The 20,196-nt window shown below is 44.4% G+C and overlaps 1 protein-coding gene across 1 annotated transcript in view; it reads right to left on the bottom strand.

Moving 5' to 3' along the window:
• Positions 1-12,618, bottom strand: part of LOC138296735 (dual specificity protein phosphatase 14-like) — a 31,932-nt gene extending 19,314 nt beyond the window's left edge. The window contains exon 1 of the mRNA XM_069236145.1: positions 12,458-12,618. The gene's annotated coding sequence lies outside the window, so the exon portion shown is untranslated. The remainder of the gene's footprint in view (positions 1-12,457) is intronic.
• Between the last annotated feature and the right edge of the window lie 7,578 nt (positions 12,619-20,196).

Genomic DNA, 20,196 nt, shown 5'->3' with positions numbered 1-20,196 from the left:
TTATATTTTTTTCCTGTATATAGTTTCTTTTGTTCTCATGGGTTTTGTAATTGTTCTAAAAAAAGGGGAAGGTGTGTGGTAGAGTGTAATGATAGAATGCAGCATTAGAATGTGAGGGATCTCATCTCTCTCTGGCACTGATGTGGCACTGATGTCATATCTGACATCAGAGTAGAGTGTGAGAGAGAAGGGATTCCGAGGAAGCTGTTGGAGCTGACTGTTGGCTTGACCAGATCTGTATGTGGCTAAGATACTCCTATTAAAGAACCTACATTTTGTACCATCAAGATTCATCTTTATTACATGTAGCCATTTGGATGAGGAATGACTGCCTCAAGTTCAACACAGACATGAAGAAAGTCTTGATCTTTGTCAGCTACAACTCCCCCTAGGACGCCTCCTCATGGCCCATAGAACTGGGGCCCACTCCAACCCCAGCTGAGCACGCCAGGACTCCCGGTATCATCCTGAGCAGCAAACTCAAAATGAGTTCCCCAGTCAATGCAGTCATCCTTCTGCCTTTTCATCCTGCGCATGTTACGTATGATTTTCAAGTGGCTTCCCCAAAATGTGAGAAGCATAATCACCCAAGCACTCTTCACCAGTTTATTGGACTAAGGAAACCCTCTCTACATGGGAATCAAGGCCAACTTAGTTCAAAGACTACAGACTACCCAGCATGCCACAGCAAGACTCATCCTGGAACTCCCTTGTTAAACCCACATCACCCCCACCTCAACAAGCTCCACTGGCTCCTGATTCAGAAGAAATGCCAGTTCAAGCACCTCACCCACACATTGAAGGCCTTGCATGACTCTGGATGCGCCTACATCAGCCAGCACCTCAGATTTCATAAACCCTCTATATACCTCTGCCCTGCCTCCCTCGCTCTGGCCAATACCCCCATTCAACGCAGCAGAGCAGGGGAAAGATCTTCTCCTATCTCGCAGCCAAAACCTGGAACTGCCTCCCCCGGCACCTCAGGAACTCCCCTATTCTACAAGGAGTTCCGTAGGATGCTGAAAACCTGGCTCTTCGACTGAGACCCTGAACCCTGCCAGCGCCTGGATACCCTGACGGGTGACAAGACACTCTCTACAAGTTGATTGATTGACTGATTGGTTAAATGTGGCAGCCATGCCTAAACTTTAAAACTGCATTAGACTATTTTACAATACCTTTGCAGAACGTATATCCTCTGCTACATTAATATTGTTGTGGCAAGCATAGGCCTGCCATGTTACAACTGCATCATATTTTCTTTTTTTTGTTTACTTATACTTGCATAAGTTGTTGAGTTTGTATATTTTATTGTGGTCGTGTCAGAGAATGAATGCAAGAATGTCAGTGGATTTTGAATAGTTGCACGAGTGCGAAGATGAGTGACAGAGTGCATGTATGATGACTTATTGAGTGGCTAAACTCATCAGTGACTTAAATGGCACTTTTATTCATAAGCCAGATATACTGGACTTGACAATGCTGGTTTCAGTTACATCTCTCTTCAATATTTATTTGCTGTAGTGAGTCGAGTCAGATATATTTCCTTGGTCAAGGTCTTTAATTGCACTTTAACCAATAAAAGCCTAACCCTGTACTTCAGGGGGTTTTAAAGACCATGCTATCAAGGGATCCTATCACGTGAACCAATGTTATCTTAATAACAATAATATTCATGATGCTAATAATAGGGAGTATTATTTAAAAAGATAGAAAGCCTAAGTCTTAGGATGTTTTATAGTTAAAGACGTATATGGTAAAGAAGTAATAACTAATTTGTGAACATAATTACCTGTGTTTGTTTATCCACCCTGACCATTGTATATGTTTACATATCGTATTTGTCTGTAGTAGTTCATGAATAATAAAAACAAAGGTAAATATGTTCACTTTCAGAAGTTTTCACTGTGTCTTCAGCTATAAAGTTCAGTGCCACAAATCAGCACATTTGCAGTTCAATGAATTGCCTTAGGCAAGTTTGACCATATAGATCAAGATAATATATCATCATTCCAAGAAATTATGTTTGCATAGTCGATTAGGCTTTCTAGCCCCCCAGAACGAATGAAAGATCTTACTTATGTCTGATAATAAATTACCAGTGTTCATATTGCAACACCTAAGCACGCCCCAGAAGGAGACAGTACTGGACTGTGTTCGGTTGTACAGCTGTGGAGTAAGTCTTTTGGCTGATTGCAGTAGAGCAGCTGGTCTCAAGGGGGCGGTGCACTCAAAACACTGCACACACATCAAGGAGTCCACTGTTTTCTGTCTGCCTTCTTCTTCTTCTTCTTCTTCTTCTTCTTCTTCTTCTTCCTAAGAGCTGTGCTTGAGTTTACCAATAGTACTAAACTCTTCATCCTAACTTCATTGGCTTGCGAGGTTTGTGAGCTTGCTGTAAATCAGATTTTAAAATAACCTTTTTTGGCATTTTATTCACCCATTTGGCCACAATCAGGATGGAATATCTGTACTTTCTGGTAGCCCCAAGGCTTCTCACCTAAAATTTGTCATCTCCAAATTCTTACGGTGAAAATTACTTTAGACGGTGCCATCATATTTTATTATTGGTAACATTTTGACATTAAACATCAGTAACTGGAAAGTGAGAATAGCCTAAAATATTTCAATTGTACACGGCAGTGGGAAGCTATAGCTTTATGTGCTCTGCACCCTGGACTAAAAAAAAAAAATATCAACAAGACCAAACAATACCCAAAATTGGGAAATGTATCACTAGTTCGACATATGGTCAACAGCACACATTTTAGCTTATTTACATGCTGGTCAAGGGTATGTCTGGCTGTGGTGTTAATTGTGTGAAATGGTCTTGTAAATGGGGTAGGATCAAGGACAGTAAGTTTTCCACAAACATGAAATTTAATAATGTTGTGAGCAGGTAGCTGGAGCTACTGGCTTTAGAACATGGGGATTTAGGTTTGAATCCTGACCTTGACTCACCATCACTTAATCTCCTTGTGACTTAAAAATGTGTAATGTAGTCTGGTTCTGTTGTACATTATACTTATGCCCTTGGACCAGGATCGGGCTAAAAAAACACTGACAATTAACACCCTTTCTAAACCTTGTGTCAAATATGCTGTACAGAGGTTAAAAAGCATGTTACTAACCGAATACCCTGCTTGAGCCTGAGACGTGTATGAATTATGGACTTTTTGAGCCTATCATTAGTTTTCTGATTTGCACCAATGTTTACGTGTAAAAATCCTTTAGAATTTCAAAGAACCAGCGATGTTCAAGTCCTGTGCAGTGTTGGGTCAATTTTGGGTGAGTCTGGGCCAACTCTAGAGTAGGACTCTTATTATATCTATTGTGGGTGATCATTCAAAAAAGTTGTGTTTACTTTAGTTTGTTTCTTTGAAGATTATTTCACTGTTCCTATGATACACCTCACTTGGTGAGGGCATGTACTTTGCAGGTGCCAGTGTTCTTTGATCTCTAGGCATAAACATCCAGGTAGGATATGTAGGAAGTCAGGCTTTTTGCAGGTTGTCCCCCCACTTTTTGACTCCATTTGAACTGCTAGATGCTGGTTTTCGACTCTGACAGTACACTGAAGCATGCTAAATAGGCTCCAGTGCCAGTGTTCTTCGCCCCAAAAATGAAATACCCAATTGTAACCTAATGGCAAGCACTTTAGCACCCCAGCAAGTCCCTAGTAGATGCTACCCCTGGTACCTAGGGCATGGGGACCAAGGAGGGTCCCCAAGTGCTGTACAGGGGTTTGGAATGTATTAAAATATATACTTGTCCATGGGACAGGTTGCTTCATAAAGCTTCTTGTCCTGTAAATAAATCTACATGTCCCTTTGGAGTCATGTGTTACGGTAACAAATTAGGGCAGCAATCTCATTATAATAGAGCTCTGTTAATAGCCTCTTTGATTATACCAGGGCTAATACTATAGTAAGCATGAATACTGGTGATTTCCTTATTTTTCCAGCAGTCCACAGGTCTACATAGCCAGGACTCAGTAAGCAATAGTTCTGGGGCTGGAATGCCCTTTTGAGTCTGTGCAAACCCACTAACTTGCATGTTTTAAGGGTTTTCACCAGCATTTCTCTAATCTTTCCCCATACTTCTTCCAGGGTTGGAAAAAAGTGGTTGGAGGGAAAGTGAACTTGTAAATGCTCAACAGGTTTTCAAATGAGCACATCTACACATGCATAGTTGCGTTCACAATTTTTTATCAGTATGATTTCCTGTTCTACTTCTGTCAATCCTTGTGAATTCATGAAATATGTAAATCTGCAGTAATGCAGACATATACCATGGGTTCACTTTTGTGACTTTCTTTAAGAATTATGCCCCTAATTAGGTCTGGTGTTAACTAAGACCTTTTTGTTTTTATTAAAATTCTGTATCTTTCTCTATTAATCTATTAGCTGGCTTCACTGAGTTATAGCATGCTACTTCTTCAAGCATATCAGCACACAAAGTAGTGCCAGGAACTACTGTGGAAAGTGTGCTTTTAAGACCAAAACATTTTTTTGCTTTTTTGCCAATGTTTCTTACAATGGCGAGGGCCTGGCAGCTCCCAAAACAATAAAGTTTTACAAAAGCTGTGTCAAAACAAGACACATGTTGGCAAATCCAAAAAACTGACCAGCAATGTCAGACCTATTGGCTTTGACAATGCTTGTTTATTTTCATGTTTCCCATAATCTTGTTGAAACTGGTTAGTAATTTTCCATTATAAATATTTTTGGGAAACACTAGCTTGCATCAACACATTTTGCTAAATGATGCTTCTAAGAAATGGTACCTAACCTTTCACAGCAGTTTAGCTAAACATTTTTTTCCCAGTTGCATTATTCTGAAATAAAATAATTATCAAACTTGCTTTCAAGCTTCTGCAAATATTTGCATCTAATCAGAGAGCATTTTGGGAGCATTATACGAAGCCTCATATTCTTAAATTTTGCAAACGTGTATGCACATTTTTTTACTGGAACCACTGTCAAGTAATGCCGTCCGAGCTTACAACATTTATTTAGAGTGCTCACCATAATAATAAAGGCTTTGCATTAATGAACCATAAATACAAGTTCGAACAGGAGTAACATATGAGCATAAATACTATCTCAACTGCAGACAGTTCCCTTCTTGTAAACTGGCAGCCAAAGGGATTGTTTTGGAGGGGATTTGGGCTACTTGTCCCAAGGACAAAATAAATATGAACACTTGTTGTCCTTGACACCAAACAATATGTCCTGGGCGTTGGGCTATAGGAATTCCACACCCCTTAGGCTGTAGCATGTATTATGCCACCATAAGGGACCCCCATACAAATTACAAAATTACCTGCAGAGTGACACTGCAGGCTGCGTGTCATGGTATAGTGAGTGAAAGTCGATGGGTAGAAATCGCAATTTTCGACCATTTAAAGGGCTTTGTTCATATGAATAGCTCATTTTGCATTTCTTAACAGCCCGAAAAAGTGATTCGGTCCGTTAAAAAATGCTAAATGGCTTCGTACATCTGGCTCCTTGTGTAGTGTATGCTGTCCCCCTAAGGCAGAGATCTTCAGACTGGGCGGGGGCGGGCCCCCCTAGGAAAGCCTCAAATGACCCTAAGTGGCACCAGGCTCTGGCCACAGGAAGCATCATGCTGATAACAAGGCGTTGTTTTAAGCTGAAAAAAGGAGCAGTAATAAACTGCTATATAATGGACCATCACTAAATCCAAGCCGGGAGTATGTGCAAAAAAGGGAAGGGAATCCAAATGCTCCTCAACCCCCTACCCCCAACCCCAATTCTAATAATCATATTGTCGATACTTGCATTGATAAAACAGTACTAGAACCTAACTGCAATGCTTAAATAAATCTAGACATATTTAAATGTTGCCAATTTAATAGAATAATTGTGAAGAATTCAGAGTTGGGGGGGGCGATGATTTTTTTTTCCCTCACTGGGTGGGCACGGCGTTAATAAGTTTGAAAACCACTGCCCTAGGATAACATTACTGTGTTCGAGGCTCATGTCTCAAATCTGACAGCTGTATTTTTTAAGTGTTGAAATATCGCTAACTCGAAATGTACTTACTTTATCTTGAAGATCTTGGTGTCTAAATTACGATAAAAATCTATCTTATTGTTCTAATTTGCTCTCAAGTTTCTTCTTGAGTGTGTTTCTCATTTATTGACTCTGTGTGTTCAACAAATGCTTAACACTACCCTCTGATAAGCCTAAACTGCTCGCCCTCACTACCACAAAAGAGAGCATTTACGGTTATTATTTTAACCTCTGTAAGCCAATAAGGATCGCTTGTACTATCGGCATAGTGTACCCCTACATTGGTACACTGCATCAGTAGCTAGCTTCCTGCAGGATCCAGGTAGAAGCAGTGTGTTCCTGCTGACATGCCTTCAGAATCTGATCTCGAAAGGGCAGAGAGAAACAGTGATATTCCAAGTCAGTGGCCTCAGACCGCCTCTCAGGTGAGGCTGTCATAAAGATGTAGTCCTTCATGTTCATTGTGATTTTGGGATGTAGCATTTATGTACATTTGTAACTACAACCATACCTCAGTAGACAATACATACACTCTTAACGTTATTGGAAATTAATATTTGCACATTATTCTCATTATATTCCACATGAAGTAAACAATCCCACTGCATTGCCTTAAAAAGTGGTCTGCAATATCAAAGTGTCACTTTCATCAGCTCGTCAAGCTTAGTAGCCGACAAGAATGTGAGATGCCCTCCACCTTGTATCCATAATTTGTTGAATTCTTCCTTAACACAGCAGAATCCTGACTGTGGTCACATTAAAGCCCAGGAGACCTGTGAAAGAATCAAGCAATACTCATTTAGTTAATAGCTTGACCCAAAGTACCGCCCTGCATTGAATCTCCAATTCACCAGAGAGAGAGAATGGAGAAAGAAGGAATAGAAAACTGTAGGTGGACAGCAAAAGAACACACTGCTTCGTGACTGTCAGCCAGGGAATGACACCACCCCAGCAGACATACAGTAAGGGAATATTTACTTGACCCCCTGGAAAAAGGTCAGAGAGAGCGCCTACAGCTCCTTAACCTGTCAAAAGGTCATAATATCATATATCATGACGGCGTCTCCTGATTGTAAACCCGGCTGGAATCTCAGGCACTAATCCCTATATGGGATTAAGGCGTTCTCCCAAATCACACCAACACAGAAGAATGGATATCTGGTGCTTCACAAAGTAAAGCAGCATGAGCAATGTTCCAAGGGCTTCGCCCCCAAGAGCCCTTGTATTCATCCACTCATGCGGCCCTCTAATATGTCTATTCCAGCGGTACCCTGCTGAAACCTACAGGTTTGTGCTGCCACTATTCCAAATTCTTAAACCACAAAGGTCACAGAAAACAGACAGACATGTATGTGAGCAGACAGGGCACGTGTATACAAGGACAGCATATGTATTTGTATTATTGGTGGGCGCGGACACCAGGGAGACGTGGACACTACTAAGAAAATGGACAGTTGTGCAGGCAGAAAGACTCTTGATGGATGGAAAGGCAGCCAGAGCATGCAGGAAGCCATTGGGAGACATAGAAATGGACATACACAGAAAGACATAGACATCAAAATATATCAGGACAGTACTTAATTTGTGTAGGTGGTTGCGCTGAGTACCACTGGCACTTTTTTATACCCGCCAGGACTCATATGGTCGTCCCAGGAGTGCAGCTGAATCACTAACCCTAAACATTGTATGTATATGCAAAAAGCTATTAACAATGAGAAAATATTGGTTGTGTCCAATCTTTAGAATTCTAACCATTAGATCATGCACTAAAGCCGTAGAGTGCTGCCAAAAGGAGAATCCAAACAACTGACAGCACAGTTTTCAAAATATATAGAACTGGCATCCAAGCAGTTAAATCAAGAATGGGGCTCACACTTCTGCGATGCTCAAAAATCCTTGAAGGTGAAATAGCCTCCCTTTACATTTGGTGGGCCTCCATAGTCAGTTTACAGAGGGACTATTCTTTTCTCTCTTTGTCATAGTCTGAATAGTAATAAGTTTTATACTATTAAATATTTCTATTTTTGATATTTTGATTGAGTGAAAGTATTGAGATGATTTTTATTTCACAATAATTATCTATCTATCCATCTATCTATCTAGGTGGGCACAGGGAGCTTTGACCAGAAGAAGACAGCTTCTGCCATGTTGGAGTTAGGTAGCAGGGGCCACTAAGGGGTTAGTTTACAGTAAAACACACAGGAAGTGGTGCAAAAGTGAGTGGGAGCACCAGGAGCTTCCCACGCCCACAGGATGGCACTGAGCATAAATGTGGCATCCCCATTACCCTACTCAGAAGAAGGACTGCCCTGTTGATTGAATCCTGAAGGAAGACTGGGACTTGTACCCAAGACCCCTGAAGTGACTCCAAGAGTTAGTTGGCAGACTTTCTTTTGAGTTTCAGGAACACAACAAGCTTCCAGAGGCCTTTCCCTGCAACTGCCCAGCTAGCTAGTTCCATCTGGATCTGTCCTGGTCCCTAATGCTGGCCTCTGTTGGAGTGAGTCTTGACCCTTAAGTGCTGTCTCCAAAGTCCTGGCCTGCTGGCTGGTGTCAAAGTGTTTTCCTCCTGAAGTTTCCTGAAACCTGGGACTTAAAGACTTTTTGCCAACTTTTTGCTCTGAGAACCGATGGGGGACAGGGACCAACTTACCAAGCCAATCTGATGAAGGTGCATCTCCCCTGGGCCAAAGATTCAGGTTGCTTCTCTGCAGCAGCAAATCTGATCCAGCAGATAAGATATACAGCCTTGTGGAGCCCTCTTTGGCTACAGCCTTGCCCCTCTGAAAGACTCCAAATAAGTGGCTCAGCCCAACAGTAGAAATCTTCACCAGGCAAAGGCACAAAAAGTACCTGGCTGGTGGGGGACCTTCTCTGGGTCAAAATTCTCTTGCTCTGAACTTTCCCACCAAAAGTCAGCTGCTGCACGAGACCTCATACAGCAGCTAGCCAACCATATGGAGCCCGTGTCAGCTATAGCCTGACGCCTTCCCCTGCTGAGGATTTTTGGCTTCCATCTCAGAATGTAAGGGGCAGATGGGTTACCAAAATCTAAATGACATAGGACATAATGGGATTTAGATTTCGGTGGATGGGATATCTGCCACCATTGTGACGGAGTATCCCGTCCACAAATTATCCTGTTCACCAATATCTAAATCAGGCCCTAAGACTGAAAGTAAGACTTTTCACCAGGATGAACGTTGTCCCTGCATCCAACAGTTGTCCATCATGGTTGGCCTTAACTTTTGAATTTGTCCTGGTCTAGTGTGACCAGATAATTGCAGTTGGTGCTTTACGCCTTTGGTGCTATTTTAACCTTAAAGACTAAAAATGCATATCTCCAGTTCTACCAATTAGATTTGTATTGGTTTGGTGTCATTTTATTTATTAAAATATTCTCTATTTTTCTAAGTCGGTATGGGATTTTTCTTGTGTTGTGTTTTCACTTTATGACTGTTTGAGTGCTGCATAAATACTTTTACACATTCTCTCTAAGTTAAGCCTGCCTGCTTTTGTGCCCAGCTTCCAGAGGGTTAAGAACAGGTTTATTTAGTGACTTTTGTGTTTCACCCTGACAAAGACTGTGATTGTTATTTGATGTGGGTACTCACTCCCTTAAACAAATAATCCAATTTCCTACACACAGTGTGTAATTCAACAGCAAATTCTCACCAAGACCCCTCCTAGATGATGGCCACGTACTATACAGACCTGAAAACATAACACCAAAGATTAACTCGGGGTGTTCTATGCTAAAAGAAAATCTAGTTATAGCTGGGACATTTGCACTTGCTGATGAGTCCCTGGTGCTGGTAAAAGTGGATTGGGCCATCAGACTGCAGCAGCTAATGATTTGATAAGGCAGACCAGTGTGTACATCCACTTCTAGAACAGCCGGGTGTGGCGCAGGCCAGAATTGCCATTTGCCTCACTTAGGCAGTGGATTCTGAGGCTTTGTTTGTAGTGAAAATGACTGCAATATTAATGCCACTTTGAAGGTATTTTACAGGAACAATACCGTGTACAGTCAACTACTTCTCCTACAGACATTTACAACCTCCATTTGACCTTTGTTGGAGGGTGTTATAAGAAGAGCAGGGAATAATGAATGTTTTGAAATATAAATGGGCAAACAAAAACTGGGACAGAGGGTAGAATGGTGATACACTTTGTGTATGTATGTAGCCATGTTACTGGTGGTAAATAGATACTTTGATGGGGCCATTGTTAGTGATGGAGCGAGCCCCACCAGTGGCGGATGGCGTAATGTTGGCCACTAACTCTTTTTTTTTTTTTTTTACAAATGTATGACTCCATTAAGAGTTTGGTGGATGGAAAACTCAGTCTGCCAAACTCCTGACAGGGTGGCCGTCTATGCGGCGACCTCACTGCCGGAGCTGTTATGGGTTTCATGCTAGGTTGGTGGGCAGAAACCTACCTTTCCACCCGCTGGCCTAGTGGGAAACAGGCTACAGCATTGTCTCTGGCTCGTAATCGAGCTGACAGCAATGCTGTCGCCTGCTGGGTGCACCAGCAGCATCACAATGTTTACTGTTTGCAAAGCAGACGGTGAACATTGCGATGGTGCTGGCCCCGGGGTCCCCCTGCACCTGTCCTCCGCCAGTCTTTTCATGCCAGTGGTACCGCCGTGATGAGGTCGTCATACCCAGGGCAGCCCTGGTGGATTAGGACTTCTGCAACTGGCAGACCGCCGGGATTCAAGATCCTGGTGGAGCTGGCGGCACACTGGCGGACCGCCAGGGGTTGTAGTGTGGCAGTCAGACTGACGCATTGGCGGCAGTGCAGACCACCAGCGCGAGTGTGGTAGTCTACAGACCGCCACACTCGTAATAAGGCCCTAAGTACTGAATCGGGTACACAAAGAGATGTACGCTGGGGAAATGTGGAAACTGAGAAGGCACTGACACGGGGGTGGGGGCACAAACATGCGTAGACATCAGAAGACAAGGGGAGGCACTGGAACTGTGAATCAAGGACTGGGAGAAAACCTGGAAACAAGGGCCACACAAACACCAGAATACACAGACACAACGAGACAAAGAAGGTCAGACAGACAGGGAGACTTGCAGAGACCGCACACAGTCTCGCTGGGGGTTGTGGGGAAGCAGCACGGTGACTCAGTCTGACAAAAAAGCACCATACACCCTGTGACGCAAGGACATCACAAGGTTGACCTCTTGTTCCACCCTTTCCCCATTAACAGCCTGTTATTTACAGCTCCTGGGCTAAGGGGTGGGGGCACAGGAAGTAAACAAGCCCCTGCACCTTGCATTTCTGCTCCTGCCTTTGGAGCTCCTGAGCCAGAGACAAGGGTTGTAGTTTATCACCCCCGATTGACGTCAGACACCCCCTCAATCATACCAGCTAAAATACAAACAGTAGCTATTCAAAACACGAGAAACAAACAGGGATTCATCACATGATTTCATCGTGTACAACTCCACCTCAGCCCCCAGGCCTTGCGCTACTTGTTGTCATCCACGTGCACGACGTTGAATGCTCTGCTCACCCTATGATCCTATTTCGTGAGGCACCGCCAGCGAGTCGTGTGTTGTTGAATCAACAATGGTTTGCTGCTGAAGTCAGGTCTTGAGTTTTCTTTTAAAAACACTGTAGGTATGGGTCGGCTAGCTCTATTCAAAGCATAAACCCTGCAGGGAGCAATGTACGCTGTATGTAGCGACTAAGCGGGAGGCGAGAGAGAAAATTGGGATTTTGTGCAAAGAAAATAAAGGGTAATAAGGGAGCATCGTAATGTGTTAAATTATTGTGAATCAAGACTACAAGTACCAGAATGCATTGGGTTGTTAAATAAAAGTCCAGGACTGGATAATTGAATCCTGGGTCACCCCTTCCCCCCTGGGTGATTCATTAATTCCGGGTTCTTAAAATTAAAATCCAGGGATAGTCAATCCCCGGAACCACAAGGAAATGCACTAATATGTCTGGGAAAGTGTGTTTCCTGGGTGGGGGAGACCGGCATCTAGGATTTCATTGGGGGTACAGGCAAACTCCCGTGGAGAAAAAAAGTGTTGCGTTAATTCGTGATTTGCAGACTTTCCTCGATAAATCACTCAAGTATGTAATGACATTTTCGTTTTATATCACCAGAGGAATGTTTGGAAATCCCTAAATAGTCGGGAGTTTACCGAAATCAGATTAAATTTAGGGTAGAAATCCAGTTTATGAAAAGAGTTTCAAGAAACCGTTTCTAAATTGTCCATTTTATAACTCATGGTGTGGCTTCAAGTCCTGGCTTTCGATTGAGTGTGTGAGTCTCTGCAAATCACTGTGCACACATGCCTCGGTTTCCTATGGGTTGTTAGTTTAAACCCTCACCCTAAGGTGAGATAAGATACGTGAAAGGAATGAGGAACGAAAGGTAGTTTACTCACTGCTCTTCGAGGTCTCCGGTATTTACCCGTCTCTTCGAAGATGCCGTGGCGAGTGTTGTCTCGAAGGAACGGAGGAAGGTACACCAGCCGTGTTACCTTTCTTGGAAGCAGCCGAGACCAGACGGGCGCATTCCAGGACTCTCTGACCCTGGCCTGGGCTTTTTTTGTGCCGGACTTTAGGAGGATAAAAATAACAGTGTGGTGGTTTGACAGCTGTGTGCGATACGTGACACGCCCAGATTCCCCAAGACTACACTCAACAGAGAGCTAACAGAGACACATACAAAACCAGCCATGTCAAAGCCAAGAGGTTTGGCTTTAGCACAGTGCATGCATACAGACACCTAAGATAAACACACACAGAAAAAACATATAGCACCCATTCACACAGACCAAAGAGCCATCCATCAAACTGTGCATCAACAAGCACATGGTGATGTGCACCAATAATTAAATTACAGTTCTTGCGCATCCTGGTTACTTTGATATTATAGAAAGGGCCACAGCTCCTTGTGTAGCCCCTTTTATGCAGTGGCGGCTGCCACTGAACGGGGGTTGGGTGGGGGATGGGGTGCGAAGGGACGGGGATGGATGGGGTGGTGGGTTAAAAACAATAATAATAATATAAGTTTGAAAAAGCACAGTCGAGGGAATACACGTTAATCTCCCCTCCATCCTCGTCCTCTTCCCGGGTGCACACAGGCTCCCAAACAATCACGACCCTGCTTTCACCAGCATGACAGTAGCATCGTGATTTGTCTTAGCGGCCTGCTTTGCCGCTCAGACTGGGAGTGGGAGCCTGTGCATGTTCTCCACTCAGCTGTGCAATACAGCCATTTAGAGAACATGCAAAGTGCACATGTCTGTTTGGCCAGCCCAACGTGGGCAGCCAAACAGACATGCGCACATTGTGGTGCATAGCCTTCATCCGGCCTCCTCCATCCAGCCCCACCGGCCCCTTATTTCCAGGAAAAATAAAATTATAATAACATAGCATACGTTATTATCATTTTTTTTTAATCTAGTGGGTCGACCCTCCTCGGCCATAGAGGAGGAGCCGCCCCTGCGTCTATGTCATGGATTATGCTGGCTGACAATTAGTGATCACGAGAGAGTATCCTCTCATTTACTGGAGAGTGTGGACTCGTGCACATGAAGACACCCTTTTCTATTGAGACCGCCATATTACTTATGGAACATATGCACTTCAGCCTCTAAACAAATGACAAATCCACTCTGAAAGGAATCCTACCATACGGACCACTCGGACCACAAACTAACTTCAGCAACCTCATCTCAGACTTCATTGCTCACCATCAACTCCAAGAATTTCATAGTACTCAATTTCCACCTAGAGGACCCCACAGACCCTTCCTCCACAGACCTCCTAAAGAGCCTGAACAACATCGAACCCTCTCTGCTCGTCACAGATCATACATAAGTTGCAGGACATACTTTGAATCCAATCTTCGCCAACAACAACAACATCAAATGCAACTCTGCCTCGCCACTTACATGGACACTCCATTGTACACTTCCAAATATCTACACCGCACAGCAAAGCTCCCACCAGAATCATTCTATCCTGCCAAAACTGGAACAAAATAACAGAAGCTGACTCGTGCAACACTGTTAAAGCGGACCCGCCCAACACCACCCCCAACCTAGACAAGGATATTACTGACTTCAACCAATGGATCAATACCTGTGCAGACTCACTCCTTCCCATCAAGCTTCATAGATAACGCAGAAGCAACAAACAAGACAACTCTTGCACAGACAAACTCTGGAAAGCTGAGGACAATGCAAAAAAGTGAAAAGAAAATGGAGAGCCAACCTTTAAGTCAATGCCAAAACTATGTACAAGGATGCACTCAGACACTACCACCATCTCCTGACATATAGCAAGAGTTTAGCCCTTACTGAACGTATTGAGCTGAACTCCAACAGGTGGAAAGAGATTTTCTCTGTCGTCAAAGGGTTCAACACCCCAGAGGCTGCAGCCAACTCTATCACCCCATCTCAGGAACTCAGCAACAACCTATCCAACTTCTCCTGAATCAAAACTGAAAAGATCAACTGTAACTTCGAACAGTATCCCAACCCTAAGAAACTCATCAACAACTTACCCACTGCCTACCCGGACACTCATCTAACAACTGGAATACACTCACAGAGAAGGACATCACAGCAATCATGAAAAAAGGCCACTCCGGGGCCCCAACAGACCATAGCATCTACAAAATGCGAGGACCACACATGAGCAAAATCCCAACCCACATCATCAACTCCTCCCATCAAATCAGCCACCTTCCCCGAAGAGTGGTACCACTCAGCAGTCACCGCATTCTTCAAAAAAACACTGGCCGAACCCAGAAAAATTTGCAACTTCCGTCCCCATTCCCTGCTCCCGTACCCAGCAAAACTGATAGAAAAGTCAATCAACAAACAGCTCACCAACCTACTCAACCACACACGGTCAGGTTTTAGAAGCAACCACAGCACAGAATCAGTACTCATCGCAGCCATAGAAAAGATCCACACCACACTGGCCCAGGGAGAAACCGCCACACTTATCCTGCTAGACCACTCAGCTGCTTTTGAAACAGTATCATACTCCATCCTCATCAGAAGACTGCACGAAAAAGGCATCCAAAGACCAGCTCTCAACTGGATATACTCCTTCCTCACAGGAAGAGTCAGACTACCACCCTACACATCAGTACTCAAGAACTTGATCTGCAGAGGCCCCCAAAGTTCTTCATTCAGCCCAACCCTGTTCAGCACATACATGACTGCTCTCGCCAACCTCATCGGAGCACATGGCATCTCTCTGATGACACCCAGGTCATCCTTTTAATGTCTGACAAGTCCACCACCTGCAGAACCAACTTCGCCTATTGCACAGTTAACGTTGCAGAGTGGAAGAAAAGCCAACTGCCTAAACTTCAACCCTGACAATATGAAGGTGTTGATCTTTGGGAACATGAACTCCCCCTGGAACTCAAACTGGTGGCCTTCAGAGTTCGGACCCACACCCAAACAACCAACCATGCAAGAAACTTGGGAATCATCCTCAGTGACAAACTCAACATGGCAGCACAGGTCAACGCATCAGCTTCTCCTTTTTCCACATACTCTGTGAAATCTTGGAATGGATTCCCAGACAAACTAAACACACCATCACACAAGCCCTGATCACAAGTAGACCACACTTCAGGAAGGCACTTACACCGGAGTCTCCAACCACCTCCTCCACCGACTCCAAACCATCCAGAATACAGCAGCAAGACTCATCCTAGACCTTCCACGACGCACACACACCAGACCACCTCTTATAGAGCTCCACAGGCTCCTTATACAGAAACACTGCCAATTCAAACTACTCATGAACAACATAGGACTCACATACCCTAACAACCACCTTCACTTTCACCAACCCACCAGACGCCTGCACTAACCCGAACTCTCACTCAAATACACACCCGTATCTGCAAAAGCAGAATAAGGGGAGAGGCATTCTCCCACATTGTATGCAAAATCTGGAATGACCTATGTTAGACTTGTCAGCCTTAGGGTGGTTGTCCCCTTTTGCCTGTTTACCTCCTCTTTTTGCTAATTATTTTTGTTGGCCTTAGGACTTTGAGCACTTTACCACTGCTGACCAGTATTAAAGTGCACATGCTTCTCACCTACAATATGGTAACATTGGTTCAACCACAATTGGGACATTTAATTTATCTGTAAGTCCCTAATAGAGAGCACTACCTGTGCCAGAGCATATCAATTAAAGCTACCAGTGGGCCTGCAGCACTGATTGTGCCACCCAGACAAGTAGCCTTTTAAATGTGTCTCGGGCCTGCCCCTGCAGGGCCTGTGTGTGCAGTGTTTCTGCCATGTCGACTTGGCATTTCAAACCTCTTGCCAAGCCTTACAATCCCCTTTTATTACATGTAAGTCACTCCTAAGGTGGGCACTAGCCCGTAGGGCAGGTTGCTTTATAAGTGAAAGATAGGACATGTACATTTAAGTTTTGCATGTTCTGGTAGTGAAAAACACCTACATTCATTTTTCACAAGTGTGAGGCCTTCTTCTCTCGTAGGTTAACAATGGGAATTCCTTATTACACTCTTAAGCTGTAATTCCTGATTGAGAAGGATCAACTCTATCATGTTTCATATCATTGGAATGGTAATACATTCTGTTTGCTGGCAAAGTAGGATTTACCAATACTATTTTAGAGATGCCACTTTTAAATAGTTGGTATTGCTCTGCTCTTAAAGCTCTGTGTGCCTGTAGCCTGTCTCCAAATACACATCTGAGGTAGATGGTAGCTTGGCATTGTGCATTAACTCCAGACAGCCACACATAAAGAAAGGTAAGGTGTGTCTGAGTGTCCATATGCATCATGAGGGTTCATCCGAAGCAGGATGGGAGGGAGGAGCTGACACACCTGAATGGGCAGTGTACTGTCCCCAAACAAAGGGCTGATTACATCCCTGTAGTGAGTCTGGAGTGAGGGCTAGGAAGAAAGGACCTTGTACACTTCAAAGACCTTTCTCTGAAGTCACCCCCACTTCAAAGGCACAACTGGGTACAAGTACTGGGTCTCTGTCCCCACCAAATAAGACATTTCCTGACCTGTAAAGAACCTCTGTCAGAAAGACTGCTGTTCCGCTACAAGGACTGTCATGCAGCTGGGTTGCTGCTGTAGAAGAACTGCTTTTCTCCTATGCAGCCCTGCTGCTCTCTGACCCTGATGAAGGAGAGCTGACTCTGCCTGGTACCCAGATTGATCTCCAAAGGCTTTGTCGGTTGCTTGAGTCTTAGGGATATCAAAGTCTCATCACCTGCTCCTGTGCCTGGCACATTGGAAGTGGACTCGGGTACTTGCTCCAGTTGAATTGACGCATCGCCTCTCTGCTGGAAGGAGAATCAACTCATCGTCGCTGTTGAAAACAGGATCGGTGCATCCCATTCTTAACTAGCGCCTTGCCTAAAGAACAACCCATTGGAACTACCATATCGTCGCCACTGCACTGAGGGAAGATCGACACATCCCCTTGACGGCATGGAGAAACCTGGCACATCATCTACGGAACCAACGCTTTGCGGCTCGGTGCATCATCTTCTGAACCGAATCATCGCACCCACTGTGTGAAGAAAATCGACACATCGCCTCAACTATGGGATCAACATTGATCCATTGCTTGGCTACACCCTACATCTTGCTGTTGTGACCAGGATCAAGGTACTGTATTCAGTGGGCCTGCGTGGCTCCTGTAACTGGCCTGCGCTCCATCGCGGTCGACCTGAACTTTTCATTTTGCCCTGGTCCAGCACAACCAGATAACTCCCATTGGCACTTATTGCTTCTAAGCGCTACAGACATTTATATTCTTTAAAAATTCATACCTTAACTTCTACTTTTCAGATTTTGTTTTGTTTTTGTCTTGCTTTATTTATAAAAATCATAATCTATTTTTCTATTTTTCTAACCTGGTGTGGAGTCATTTTGTGGTGTTTTCACTGTGTTACTGTGTGTTGTATTGCACAATTACTTTACACATTGCATTTTAAGTTAAGCTTGATTGCTCTGTGCTAGGCTACCAGAGAGTGAGCACAGGTTAACTTTTAGTGTTTATCTGACTTAATCTGGCTAGGATTGTTGTCCCTGCTTGGTCAGGGTGCATACCTCTGCCAACCAGAAACCCAGTTTCTAACAACTTACCTCTACACATCAGGGCCTCCTCACTTCTTGAATTCCTCAAGAAGATGAAGACCTGAACCTTTGACTAATTCGCCGAGGATAGCTCACTCTCAACACTCTCAGCCAACACACCCTCTTTAGCGCCTCGGCATCCTACCGTGTGAAAAGCAGTGTTCTACAAATCTACATAACATAAAACAACAGACACTGGCAAATTTCAAAGAGGCTGTCAGAAGGTGCACCAATTGTGCACCACATAGATGTGGTGCACAGTCAATGCAGCCCTGGGTTTTGGGTGTCCCAGAAACCTTCCAGGCATGCCCTAGCAGGCAAATTCAGTAGCACACTGGACCTGCCTGTGGGTATATCCCTGTGTCCCCTCCAAAATGAGGGTGGTTTGCCTCCATTGAAAGACAACTGCAGTTTCAATGGCGGCTCCATCTTTCACTAATGCACTATGTTCAATGCAGGCCTGAACTGTAAGAGCTTGCACCTATGCAAAGGAATTTGTATTTTTTGTTTAATTGGGCGCACTGCCCCGTCCTGCATCGGGCAAACCTAAGGGAGGTCAACACATTGCTCATGAAATGATCACAGGATGTTGTGCATCAGGGTAACACTGAGTGATGTACAATCCAGAACTAAGTGTATATTTTCATTTATTAAGTATAGCTGTTTTCATAATGGGGGACACAGGATGATGAGCAGAAGTGGGCACATAGTGAGGTACTGTGTGCACACATGTCAATGCCTAATAAGTAGGACATGTGAGTATGTAGTAGGTGAGCACATGTTGATGTCAGGGAGGTCTCAAATTGTCCCAGGCAGGTAAGCAGCATATCTAGTCATGGGTTCTATGCGTTACCAGTTTGCAGTATTACCCTTTGGCTTAACATTGGCACCTTAAGCCTTCACCAGTGTGATGGTGGTGGTTATGGCCCACCTCAGATGGTCGGGCATCTCAGTATACACGTATCTGAACAACTGCCTAATCAAAGCTGGGTCACCAGAGATTGTGTTGCGCCATCTGCGCCCCTGCTGTTCGAACTTGGTTTTTCCATCAACAAGCCCAACTATCACAAGAGGCCCTCTCAGTGACTCCAGTTCCTAGGGTCAGTTGTGGGCACCACTGTTCTTCTCGCCTTCTCTCCAACTCAAAGGATTACAGACATTCAGGACATAGTTTTCAAGTTCCTGTCCTGAGAGTTCTGAAATTCCTAGGTCTGCTGTCTTCCTGAGTTCTCCTAACCATACATGCCTATTGGCACATGAGGGCTTGGCAGTGGTACTTCCGCAGGCAGTGGCTTGAGTATGGGGGATATCTGGCAGACTCTATAGTGATCTCTACAGCTCTGTGGTGGAAGTGGTTTGGTGAGGGAACAAGGCAATGGCCTTTATTCTCCCACCAGCTGTGGCTACAGCAGTGACAGATGTCTCCCCTGACAGGTGGGGAGATCACCTGGAGGATCTGGAGATCAAGTGCCTCTGCTCTCTGGAAGACCAGGTTCTTCACATCAGCCTATTGAATCTGCGGGCGATTTGGCAGGTGCTCAAACCCTTCCTCCCTTCCATCCAAGGTCGGTTCATCCAGATCTTGATGGACAACACAACAGTCATGTGGTATGTCAACTAGCAAGGGGGAGTTGGATCTCACCATCTTTGCCTGAAAGCTTTGGGACCGTGGTCTTGGACACACTGCCAAGGGATCTGGCTCACCCCCAGTCACCTAGCAAGGTCCATGAATGTCAGAACCCACAACCATAGCTATTGTTATTTTGATGATCATGGGTGGTGTCTTCTAATTGAGGTAGTTCAGGTCATCTTCACCCAGTAGGGCACTCCTCAGGTAGACTTGATTGTCTCATTGGAGCATGCTCAGTGCCAGAGTTTCTGTGCCCTCCAGTATCCGTTGAGGGGAGCATTTGGGGACGGGTTTCAGTTGAGGAGCCTTTAGCTGCACCACTCGATACGTAGCGGGTTCTGAGGAAGATTAGCCAACACTGGGCCCAAGTAATTCTCATTGACTCAG

The sequence above is a fragment of the Pleurodeles waltl genome, chromosome 5 (assembly GCF_031143425.1).
Source record: "Pleurodeles waltl isolate 20211129_DDA chromosome 5, aPleWal1.hap1.20221129, whole genome shotgun sequence".
NCBI lineage: Eukaryota > Metazoa > Chordata > Amphibia > Caudata > Salamandridae > Pleurodeles > Pleurodeles waltl.
This window is presented reverse-complemented; position numbering and strand designations above follow the sequence as displayed.